Genomic DNA, 11,177 nt, shown 5'->3' on the forward strand with positions numbered 1-11,177 from the left:
TTTTGATTTTGGGATTTGAATTGTATCTGTTGTGGTTCTTTGTGATTGTGAGGGTTTAATTTTGAGAATTGGAGTATGATTTCAGATGTTTGATTTAATGTGTGTGAATTTGTCGAGGTGATCAGCTCTTGAATTTGAGAAGTGTGAGAAATGTGGAGAGGAAGAAGAAGGAGAAGAGGGAAGAAGGGTCGGACTATGTTGACTGGGAATTTGGTGTTGGCTGAAAAATGAGATTGGGGGAGATTGGGAATTTTGGGGATAATTGGAAATTTGGAAGAGAAATGGAAAATGAGAAAAATGAATAATTAATTGATTTTTGGTGTGCCACGTCAGCACTTAACCATCGATTTGGACGGCTACTTAACGGATGGACCGAATTGTGTGAAATTGGACAGTTAGCGAAGTGATCGATTGAAATTGAAAGATGACGGACTAAACTGTCGAGCACCCTAAAGTTAGCGGAGTGATCAGTAATTTGTCCATGATTGTATGAGGTCATGTAGGAGGAATAGTATTCTTCTCTTTCCATTACTAGTTTTGACAAAAATATTTGGAGTTTTTGGTACTGTGATCAGTTGAATTACTAGGCAACTTACAAAGAACTTACTTAGTTGTTAGTTGTGGTGGAGCCATGGCTATTTGTTCCTGATCTGTTCTGATATTTGTTGTTCGACTTTTCATGGATAAGTTTCGCTGGCAACTATTGATTGAGTCTGTTTGTGTTAAAAGTTTGTTGATAGGTTGTAGGCATAATTTTCATGATTGTCAATCCTATACAAAAGTAATCTCTCACCAAATATGACATCCTTCCTTTCTTAATTCTAATTTTAACAAGTTTCATTGCAAGTGATATTCATTCCTTTTAAGGAGTGTATTTCGTGTTTTATTGCTACATGAGAAAAGAAAGGAAACCTAATTTGATTAGGTTTTATGTAACACCCTGGACCAAATTTTTACTATTTACTGGGTATTCTTCGAGTTACTGAGGAATTTAACCGTGTTCGGTAATTTGGTGATTTAACACTCGAGTTTATTGTCGAGTTTTTCTCAAAATGTTAAATCCCTCTTTTAAGGCCTCGATGTAGTAGTACATGTCGACACGGGTTGAACGGTGCCTTTGGATTATCTGTCGGAGCTTCGAGTTTTTTTTTTCTATGATTTATTAGACGTTTGATCTTAGAAATTATCTTTCGGAAGAAAATAACTTTTAATCCGGGATGTCAAGTCCATTAGGGTTTGATCTGGGCTGTAGAATTTAAGCTTCAAAGGTAAAGAGGAGGTTGACCTAGTCAAAGAACCCAACTCGGGTTTGACTGAGCCCAACTGTGCCTCTCTCTCTCCTCCCTCGTCTCCCTTTGTCACTGCCTTCTCCAGCGCAGCACCGCCATCTCCAGCCACCCCCGGTGACGAAACCGTCACCGTTCTCTTCCTCTCCTCCTCTCCTTTCTAGCCCAGCCCGTGGATCACGCAAGCAAACCGGATCAGAGGAGATCGAAGCTGTCGAACACGACTGTGTTCGTTGGATTCCAGCCAGCTCGGGCAACGGCGACGGCAACGAACGGTAGGGTTCTTCTCCTCTATCCTTCTCCTTTCTTTCTATGCCTTTCACTCTTCAAATCGAGTTCGAATTCGGAAAGCCCCTTTTGTGTTTTTAGGTTTACGTTGAGGTTTTCCGGTGGGTTTGTTCTAAGAGTTCCGACGGGACTACCGAGCTCCGGTGAGTTTAGAAAAGGTCGAATGGAGCTCAATCGCGCCTTGGAGAGATTTAAGAGCAGTAATCATGGTTTGGAATGGGAGTAGAAGCTCGAGTTCCCAATCGGGGACTCCGGTCGAACTTCAAAATTCGTCTTTATAAGAAAATCTGACAAGGGTCGAGGTTCTGCAGTTTGACTTGAGATGGCTAAGGTAGTTCCTCTTTCTTCTCGAGCTGCTGTGTCGTTGTTTCTATGTTGGATCGTTTGGAGTTTGGTGACTGATTCAATGTTTTGGTTGTTTGTTGAGAACTTGGTGATTCGGAGTTTGCGGGGAGGCTATGGCCAAATTCCTGCAAGTCTCCGGAATCCGGTAAACTATTCCGATAGGTCGCCGGAATCCAATGAGGGTTTCGGCAAAGCAGCAGATCCGACAGAGAACCGAGAAGGTAGTTCTTGAGGTTATTCTTTCTAATTCTAGTCGTAGTTTCCAATTTAGTAAAATCTGCCATGTTAGGAAAGTTTCTATTTAGGGAGACTTTCCCTTTTTGGAAACTTCTATTTATGGAAACCCATTTTTGGGCGCCCTTAGTGATTTTGGTGAGAAGTTGTGTAGAAAGGAAGTGAATGAGGATTGTATGGATGAAGAATCAATTGTTTTTGTGTTGTGATCGAGGATTTCTCGGATTAAGAAAATTGGATAAATGAGGAATGGAGTTGGTGAAAGGTTTGTTCTTATTGAAGAACTAATTGAGTACTAATTGAGTTCAAGTGAAGTAAATAATTGAATTATTAAAATGGTTGTTGGATTTGAATTGGATGGTTAAGAGTAATCAAGGTAACCAGAATTTTCAAGTCGAAGGTTAAAGTGGAAAATGTTGAAGCTTCGTTAGTTGGCCAACCCTAATTCAATTGGTCAAACTTGGTCAATTCTGGTCAACCCAGGAAACCTAGCCAAACTAGGAAGAATTTGAATCGATGATTATTATGGAGTCTGGTCTAACCAATTTATTCTTCTATTTATCGTCAGACGTGGGATTGGCTAGAGAGTGTGAATAGTTAGAGGCAGCGCTCGTCGAGTATTCTGAGCATTGGAAGGCTTAGGCCTAATACTGTGAGTGGACTTTTGTTTTAATTAAAAGCATGCGATGCATTATATTGTTGATCAGTTATTCTTCTGCTGAAATTTATTGTTTTCTTTGATATTTGGCAATTTTCATCTTTTGGAGAGTTACCGAAAATGAGATTTTCGGTGGATATGTATATTAGATGTTTATGAGGATAGTATGTATACAAATGCTAACTAGCCATACGTGCCTGGTCCAACATAATGAGGTAAAATTTCATTATGGCGCGACATGAGTGTTAGACACTAGCGTCATAGCCCTAAATGAAAACTACTTTCTTTTCTGGTTTATTTAGGTTGTCAAATATGAAGTCCACACGTATAGAAATACACCGTCCTCTTCGGTCCGAATGAGGAAAAATACCATTATGGCGCAACGTGAGCGTTAGACGCCAGCGTTGTAGCCTTGTATGAATTTCTTTTTTTTCTAAATTGTTTCTAGGATTCATACAAGGAGTCTGACGAGTGTAAATACTTACGAATATATGATTATATATAATTTAGCCTGAGAGTCTCCATTTTATTTGAGTTGGTGACTAGCCGGAGCTAGTCGTGAAATTACTAGTTTATGAGTTGAGCGCTTTTGAGCTACCGCATGCAGTATATTTTTTCTTTGGAAATTGAAATGGAGAAGCGTAAATATTTTTATTAATTTATTTTTGTCCACTCACTCTAACGTGTTTCAAATGTTTTCCCCTAGGCCCTTCGTTTTAAAATGCTCAGTTGGCAGGTTTGCATAGTTGAGGTCGGGCGTACGTGGAGAAGAGGCATAGTCAATAGTATAGCTTCCGCTCATTTCTACATTTCTAATTCTTTTCCTCTCAGTTAGAATTGCTCTGAACCTATAAATGGTTGGTTATGAGATTTGTTTAAAGTTAGTATTTAATTTGGGTGGTGTTGTGATTTGGGGAGCACGAAGGCTCTAGGAGTTTATGGTTGGATTTAAATTTTCAGAAGTGTTTGCAGGTTTTATTAGGAAGGGTTATCCATTTTCAAGGGAGGTTATGCCGAATTTTCGGTAAACTTTCCTCGGGTTTCAGGATGAAATTCAGGGTGGGTCCTGACAGTTGGTATCAAAGCACTAGGTTATATGCTTTAGACACTATGTGTTGATTAGGTTTGTGATGTAGTTGTTCTTCTTTTATTTATGGAAAGTAGTGTGCCATAAATGTCTACATCTTTAAGACTATGCCTCCGTACGCCGACCTCTTGAGTGTTCATCCTTCGAGTTTGAAAAGGTGTATAGTTTGCACCTATTCCAAGGTTCATTAATTTAATATCTTTGATATTAATGGTTGGAGTTGATTTGCGAGTGGGGAACGAAAAAGCTTGTTAGCATTCCTTTCAGGTATCCAATGATTGATTGGGTTAAGATTAAGGTTTCAGATTAAGATGCTAAGGTGAGCATCTTGTGCAAATCTGTTGGGTGAAATGTTGATGATTAATGCCTTGGAGTTGTCCATTTTTAGTGGGCAAGATTAGAGTCAAAAATTGGTTGATGGGAGATTTTGGTATTGAGTTACATGACTTCTGAGAGAGTCTAGTTGGAAGGAAAGTTCGAAGTAGTGGTGTATTCTATTGATGTAAAAGTTAGTTGAAATGATGAGGTGAGGTATCCAATGGTAATTCAAAGGGGTACCTATATGAGTTGTTGAGGACCCTAGTCTTGGGTTAAATAAGGTTTTAGGGAATTTGTCGCTAGTGATTGTGTGGTAAGACATTGCTGCATAAAGAGCTAAATGTCAATTTAGATAAGTCATGATTGAAGGCCAATTTGCCGACTATGTTTATCCGCAGTAGAAAGCAGTTGGGAACATTTTGGAATAATGCTGGTTATGTCAGCACATATTCTGGTTCCTACAACTCTAATTATGGATAAGTTTTTATCTTTTGAGCAATTTATTAAAATGGTGGTGGTAATATCTTTTGGAAATGACAGATAATAATAGTCGATGAATAGTAAGATTTCTGATGATTTTGGTCTCTATTGTGGGTTAGTTGAAGTTTGTTTAAGCACTAAGTGTAATGACTTGAATTGCTTTTCCTTGGGTTAGTTTTTTTCAAAAGTCATTGGTCAGTGCGTTATGACAACTTGTTGTTGTGCCACAGTCGGGGAATTTTAGAAATTGATTGGTGGCACTAAATGTTTTGAGTTTCAAGCAAGTTTGGAATCGTGGAGTGAGATGTCAGTTATATTTTTTTAATCGTGGGGCCATTATGGTTTCTTTCGGAATTCCAGGTGTTGAAGTTTGGTTTCCAGATTTGTTGAGTGTTTGGGAAGATGATAATGTAATGGAATTGAAAAGTAATGGTGGAGTGAGAGCGAGATGGTTGTGGTCACTCCAGTTTTATGACAACGCCTGGTGAATTTATTACGTGTTGTCATAGGTATTCTATAGCAGTTGTGTGGAGTTGGTGAAAGTGGTAGCAGTGGAATAAAACCCACTGGATCATAGAACAAGAGTGTGTGGGTGTCCAAAGTATTTTTTTAAACAATGTCATTCCGGGTGGTTAATGTAAGTCTCAAATTTGTGATCGAAGTTGGTTTTTGACATCATTTCGTTCGTAATGGGTGACTAACTACGACATAACAATGGGAGGATCTGTTCTCACCTTATTTCTAATTCGGTGAGATGGAGTAAAATTTTGGTCGTGGTGTGTGTGGGAATATTTAAATTATTCCTACTGTAGGTTTTTGGGTAGCATCCTCAGAGCTTAAAATTATGAAGTGCGAATTCAAACTCTACGTTACAAGGGTTAGAGATTCTGGTTAGTTGTCGAATTTATGATAAATTGGTTGTTGTGTCGTAGGTATGGATCCTGGATAAATCCAGTCGTGATCCCAAGTGAGCTGGAGTTTAATTAAGCGATGAATCTTGGAGCCATAAGTCCTATGTGGTAGTCTAAGAGTCGTGTGGTGATGTTGATTAGATGGGTTGTGTCGTTGTAGGTATATTTTATGATGTAGCTTTATGGGAGAAGGTTTTTCCCCTGTTGACTCAAGAAGGTTTTCCCTTGTTCACTCAAGAAGCTTTTCGAGTCAAGGTTTATTAAGAGACTTATTACTACGAATAGTTGATTTATTGATAGGTTGATCAACGTCTCTTCTCGGGATCGTTTTGTGGTGGGACCACTCGTTGATCCAAGTTTGATTTGGGAGGTCTTCGCTTTTTGGTTGTGCGTTCATCCATTGGTGTCAGGATGATTAGTTGAGGTTTCTATTGCGATTTCGAAACGGCTTCTGGCGGATATCGGAGATTTGTGGAGCTTTTGAGCTTGAAGTTAGAGGACTTGCCTTTCGTGTGCTTTAAGTCATTTCTTCTGGAACTTGAGCTGAGTTTTAGCCATGAGTTTTGATTCTTGCTTGAATTCATGGTTTTCGTTGGTTGGGGAACCACAAGGTGTAGTAGTGGATCTTGTATAAAAATTTATCTTTGCTTTTGTTAGTTGCATGTTATTGCAAGCTCGGGTATCGAATAATCTTTTTGGTGGGAAGTCATGGCCCTGGGAGGCGTAGGAGACTTGAGCATATCTGATTTTCAGATCATTTTCTGCTATCAGATTAATTATTATTGGAGGTAGAAAAGAAGTGTGTTTGTCGAGTTCAAAGGTTTTGGTATTTGGAAACATTCTTATGGAACGGCTAGAGTGAGCCGTGTGCTTTTAATTATTGAATTTGGGGTCGCGGTTGTACCCGAATAAGTAGCATGGCTGAAGATGTAAATTTTTGTCAATGCTTAAGAAAGGTGTTCTATTTATGTGGATTTCAACGTCAAGTTTGGCATCATGAATTGGTTGTGCCAATTTTTCGTGGGCATAATTAGTTAGTTTTTGCTTATGGCAAGCAAGGAGGAATATCCAGTTTCCACATGATAGTCATGTTTCAAATTATCTTCTGGTTTGTGGTAAAGAGAATAGTGGAGATAGCAGAATCAGGAGAGAGTTGAAATTCTCATAAGCTGCTAGTTTGTGGTATTCAAAAAGGTAATGTAATAGTTTTGGTGAAGAGACCTAAGTGACGTGGTATTGATCTTTTCATAATGTTATTTCGAGAATCGAGGTTATCATATGTTGGTGGACTGGTCTCTTAGGCAGAGCAAGGTTGTCTTGTGGACTTGCGAGAGCTTTGACTCCATGAAAGACTCTGCGAAATGTCTCGGCATTAGAAGTGATTGTTGCAGTTCTGCAGTGTGTTCATCCTTAAAAATCTGTTCAATTAGCGGGTCTTAATTTTGACCCCTATGAGCATGTGGGAATGTGTGAATGTGTGAACTTTAGTTTCCTAGCAAGTGGGCTTCATTGTCGAGCTGTGAGCAGTGTAATGACGAGGTTGTTGCGTGACGTTAGGAGATTTGAGCCCGATGGTGATAGCAAATTTATGCGTTTTATTTGGGTTAGCTATTTCCATTGCTCAGGAAAGAGTGTGCATACCAACGGGTACTCGTACACTGTCACATCCCGACCCTTATATTTTTACCTTATTTACTACCTTGGTTATAATAAGAATTTTACCGTCTCCGTCATTGAGGTAATAGTTTAATTGGTCCCTAGAGGGGTTTCGGGGACGATTATGTGCGGAGGATTATTCGTAGGAGGAAAATATGACGACGGTAAAAAATGGTAAATTTTAGCTAGTAAAAGGTAATTTTTATTCGGGTATTATTTTTTCGGGGTGTTTTATTTTTGGAATTGGGTTGTATATAGGACGTGGATCGGGTAGGAGGCCCAAGCCTATTTCTTCTTCTCTCTTTTCTTTCTCTCTTCTCTCTCTCCCTCCAGAGCTCTCTCTCCCCCGCCGGTTTCCTCCGCTCAGCTCTCCGCCGTCCGGCCACCGTAGGCCGCCGCTCTGGTCCCGTTCGGTTGCCCTCCGACCCAGCTTCCATCCTAGGCCGGTGAAGGCTGCGCTAGCGCCGCCGTGAAGGAGTTCTCCCGCCTAGAACCTCGGGCTGCCCAAAGTCCTCCATCGCCGGAACTCACTCCTCCGGCCACCAATCCGGGCAAACTTGGTACGGTTTTGTAGATCTCCTTCCCAGCAGCCTTGCCCTAAAAGGGCTCACTCCTGTTTGCTTCAGGTAAGGAGAAATTTGAGGTGGAAACTCTAGGGCGTTTTTGATGTTTTTGTTCGATTGGCATAGCTAGGCTTGGATTTTGGGTTTGTGCTAGTTAGAAAAGTTGTAGAGCATGAGGAGAGGATTATTTTGTCAAAATTTCATAAGAATTGGAGGTCGTCGGAATCGGCCTCTGGCTGCCGCTGCCGGCGGGGCTGGCGCCGGCGCCGGCGCCGGTTGGGAGATTTTAATGTTTTTAAATTTGGAATATTAAGGGGAGTTTATTGGAGTGAGTTATGGAATTTTTGGATGAGTTTTGGATAGGTTGGTGAATTTCCGAAGTTTGGTATTTTGGCGGTGATTTAATGTAGAATCCGGCCGTTGGATTAAAGTTGTTTAAACTGTGGGAAGGTGTAGTTACGGCTGCTGGTTCTAGGGTTGAAATGTGGACCATTTCGAAGTTAGGAAATGACAAGCGTGTTTATGGCTCTCGGTTAATTTCTCCTATTTTGCATAAATATTGGAATTTCGGACTAGGAAATTTATATTATTTTTGGAACAGGTCGTGAGGAGGCTCGAGCAGACGAGGCTCCAGATCGACATCAGGCTTAGGCCTAATTTGTGAGTGGACTTTTGTTTTAAATAATGTGCATGCGAAATAATTTATGTTGTTAGAGAATAACCGAAATTGAGAATTTCGGTGAGTATGTATATATATCCATATTTGGATGATTATGAGAATAATAAGTATATTAGGGAATGCTAGCTAGCTATACGTGCTTTTCCACCATACTGAGGTAAAATGCCATTATGGTGCGACGTGAGCGTTAGACGTAATCGTCGTAGCCCTATATAAATATAATAATTTATATAGGGGATATGCGCGTATATATTTATACACCGTCTTTTCCACCATAATGAGGTAAAATGGCATTATGGTGCGACGTGAGCGTTAGACGCAAGCGTCGTAGCCTTGTGTGAATTTTCTATTTGTCTTTGTTGTTTTAAGAAAATTCATACAAGGGATATGACGAGTGTAATATATACATATTTTATTTTAACCTGAGAGGCTCTTATTTTTGAAGTGTTGGTGACTAGCGCGGCTAGTCACGTTTTGGTAAATTTTTAAAAAGCTTTTGAGCTTGTTGTATGCTGTTAATTATTTTTCCACAGAAGTTAATTTAGGAAGCATAAAGATTTATTTTCTTTTAAAATTTATTTTTGTCCACTCACTCTAACGTGTTTCAAATGTCTTCCCCTGGGCTCTTTGTTTTAAAATGCCCAGTCTGCAGAGTTCGGGTTGGATCTAGTAGAAGGCGAGGCATAGTCACCAGTTTTTCCGCCAGTTTTCATCAATAAGTTACCTGTTTAACCTACTAGTATTTTCTTGCTTCCGCTAGTGTCTAGTAGCTCTGAATACTTTAGGATTATTGTATATTATCTCGGTAGTGTGCTCGGTCGGTTGACTTCATGTTTAGAATTTCTGAAGGGTAAGATTTGCTGTTTTTAGCTGGATAATATTATGATGTTTGGACGTGTTGTAATAAGAGTGTAAATTTGAATTTTTCGAGTTAGGGTTGTCCATTTTCGAGGGAGATTTTATCAATCTTTACGGTAAATTTTCCTTGGAGGTGGTCCTCACACGACTTACTCCGGGTTTCAGGGTGAAATTCGGGGTGGGTCGTGTCAGTTGGTATCAGAGCTTTAGGTTTCCTTTTCCTGCTTCCTTGTCACTATCATATTTGCCTAAGTAGCACGTAGTGTCTATAGAGTGATGATCCGACCGCGGCGGATTCATTGGCATTTTATGCTTTTGATGCTATGTGTTATTGGGTATGTGTGATAGTTGTGTTAGTCTTATTTATGGACTACTAAATATCTTCTTCCTCAGGTACAATGCCTCCTAGGCGCCCATGGCAACCCTGTGTGGCTACTTCGACCAATGCCGATGAGGGCAATGAGGTCAGGGGACTGGTTGATGATATTGGAAATATGCTGAGGGATGTCATGGATCGAGCTCCACGCCCTCCTACGATGAAAAGGAGAGAAGTTTTTGATGCTGGAGCCAGAGAGTTCAAGGGTGCCAAGGGACCTCTTGATGCTCACAATTGGGTGGACAAGATGGAAAATGCTTTTGCGAGCACTGAGTTGCCAGAAGAAAGAAAGGTGAAGATGGCAGTGACTTTTCTGGATGATTCAGCACATCACTGGTGGTCGCTTGCCAGCAGGAATATTGAGGATGCTCTGAATATGTCGTGGGAGCAGTTTAAGACTCTCTTCTTGGGGCAATATTTCAATCATGCCCACCGCAGCAGAATTCAGTCGGATTTCCTGCATTTGACGAAAAGGGATGATGAGGGTATCTTAGAGTTCCAGGAAAGGTTCACTTCCCTGAGCTACCATGTGTCCTATCTGGTTCCTGATGAGAAGACCAGGATTGAAATGTTCATTGGGGCACTTGGTGGGGTATATGCAGACCAGATGACAGGGGTAATTTACCCGACCTTTGCGGATGCAGTTGGGGCAGCCATGGCCATTGAGTCCAGGGAGACATATGGTGCTCGGCCCCGTGATTTCAGTGGCCCCAGTCAGGGTCCATCAAAGAAGACTGCTTCATCATCCGCTTCAAGGTCTTCTGCTGGTAGTGGCAGTAGTGGTAGATCTAGCTCTGGTGTTCGAAGCAAGTCTAAGGGACGTTTCAAAAGTTCTTCTCGTAGTCATTTGGGTAGGCAGCAGTCTGGGCAGTATGGTTCTGGTAGTAGCTTCCATGGTGGGTCAACCGGTAGCCAGACTTTTTCTTATGGGGAGCAGCAGTTTTCTGGGTGCTTTGAGTGTGGTGGTCAGGACCACTTCAGGAGAGATTGCCCATTGTTGGCTTAGAGGACCACCCCTACCCCTACTCAGCCAGTTGGTCAGTCTTCAGCTAGAGGCTCTAGTAGTGGTGCCCAGGGTAGTTCTTTGGTCAGAGGTGGCTCTCAGAGAGGTGGTAGTCAGCGTGGACGTCCCATGACTCGCGCTAGACTGCATGCTATGACCGAGCAGGAGGGTCGTACTTCTTCAGATGTCATCATTGGTACGTTATTAATTTTTGGTCAGCCTGCATTTACTTTAATTGATCCCGGAGCCACGCATTCATTCTTGTCTAGTAGATTTGCCCTCCATGCCAATGTGCCATCATCGTCTCTTCCAAGCGAGTGACATGTGTCTCTACCCTCCGGGGAGGTGATGAGGATAAATTGGGTGTTTAGTGGTTGTGAAGTTTTAGTGGAAGGAGTTAATTTCGAGGCTGATTTAATTCCTCTAGATATAGTG

This window comes from Fragaria vesca, unplaced genomic scaffold, assembly GCF_000184155.1.
Source record: "Fragaria vesca subsp. vesca unplaced genomic scaffold, FraVesHawaii_1.0 scf0513064, whole genome shotgun sequence".
Classification (NCBI taxonomy): Eukaryota; Viridiplantae; Streptophyta; class Magnoliopsida; order Rosales; family Rosaceae; genus Fragaria; species Fragaria vesca.